This window comes from Humulus lupulus, chromosome 1, assembly GCF_963169125.1.
Source record: "Humulus lupulus chromosome 1, drHumLupu1.1, whole genome shotgun sequence".
Lineage (NCBI taxonomy): Eukaryota > Viridiplantae > Streptophyta > Magnoliopsida > Rosales > Cannabaceae > Humulus > Humulus lupulus.
Genome location: NC_084793.1, coordinates 78,637,782 through 78,639,517, shown reverse-complemented (window position 1 = coordinate 78,639,517; position 1,736 = coordinate 78,637,782).

Genomic DNA, 1,736 nt, shown 5'->3' with positions numbered 1-1,736 from the left:
GGGCTCCTCTTGGCGCGATAAGCTTGTGGGCGAGGAGCATGACGAGGCGTGGTGAGGCGCGAGACGCTCCAGGTGCGAGGCGCCTCCTTACGTGGGGCTCCTCCTGGCGCAACACCCTCCATGCGCGAGGTTCCCTAGGCGCGAGGCATCTCCTGGTGCGAGACACTTGTGGGCGAGTAGCATGGCGAGGCGTGAGATGCTTCCAGGCGCAAGGCGCCTCCTTGCGTGGGGCTCCTCCTGGCGCAGGCCCCTCCATGCGCGAGGCTCCCTAGGCGCGAGGTGTCTCCTGGCGCGAGACCCTTCCAGGCGCGAGGCATCAGTGCGCGCGAGGCCCCCTAGGTGCGAGGCATCAGCGTACGCGAGGCCCTCCTGGCAGCACGCGAGGCCCTTCTGGCCGTGACACCAGCGCGCCTGAGGCCCTCCTGGCTGAGACGTTAGCACGCGTGGCTCCTTGGCTGAATATGAGGCTGGATGGTCCTGTTGGGCACACGAGTCTCGCGGAGGTGCAACATGGTGGCACTTGGGCATAGGGTGACTTAGTCTCCAGAAGGGCAGAGACCTATGGGGCTTTGAGAGTTTTGGCCAGAATGTGGTCTCGTGAGACCTACTGGCACGAACTCGTTAACACGACTAAGTGACCCTTAACCATGTGTTCCGTGTAGGGACTAGATATTTTTTTCTAGATGGATTTTTGGCATCCACAAGTCAAAATTCCCAAAATTTCCTCATGATCTCATTAACTCCCAATATATCATTCAAATAATCATTCTCATTACTCAATATCCCGATAATGTACTAAATACCCAAAATACCCCTCGTGAGACCTATTGGCACGAACCCGTTAACACGACTAAGTGACCCTTAACCATGTGTTCCGTGTAGGGACTAGAGATTTTTTTCTAGGTGGATTTTTGGCATCCACAAGTCAAAATTCCCAAAATTTCCTCATGACCTCACTAACTCCCAATATATCAGTCAAATAATCATTCCCATTACTCAATATCCCGATAATGTACTAAATACCCAAAATACCCCTTGACTCACCCCGAGTCAAGTATTAATCCCATGGTGAATTTCCCGCTAGCTTGCTCCATAGGGTCGCCTCGTGCTGAGTAACCCAAATATACCCACATAATAATGTGTTGGGAAAACTTATACATGATCTTTATTTATTTTCATGTAGATCTAATATTAAACAAGTTAATATAAGACAACTTAGAACATGTTTCTAAAATTGAATTCAAAGAGAAATAATGATAAGAATACTTACATTATACGCAGCAGAATGAATGAGTCGTTCCTTCAGTTTCTCTAACCCTTGTATCCTTTTGGTCGTAGAGTATTACCAAGATACTAAACCGATCTTCAATTTTCTTCACAATCTTCCAAAGTATCCTTAGAATCACCTAGACTAGAGTGGGAATTCTCAACACATGAGATAGATACAAAGAGAAGAAGAGAAAAGAACAATAAGGCTTAGAAAAGAATTTGTGTTTAGAGAGAATCTAAAACCTATAAGAAAACCAATGATTAAACTTGTGTCTGTCATCTGTCTAAGCACTCCTTTTATAGATTCAACTAGGCCATTTAATTTAATTAGAAATAAATAAAATAATAGCTAATAAAAAGCCCTAGGTTGAAATTATCATGGGCTTTAGGCCTATGAAATTTCTCATTTGATTATAAGCCCATTGGACTTAAAATTAAGGCCTGTATTATTTTCTATTGATTTAATT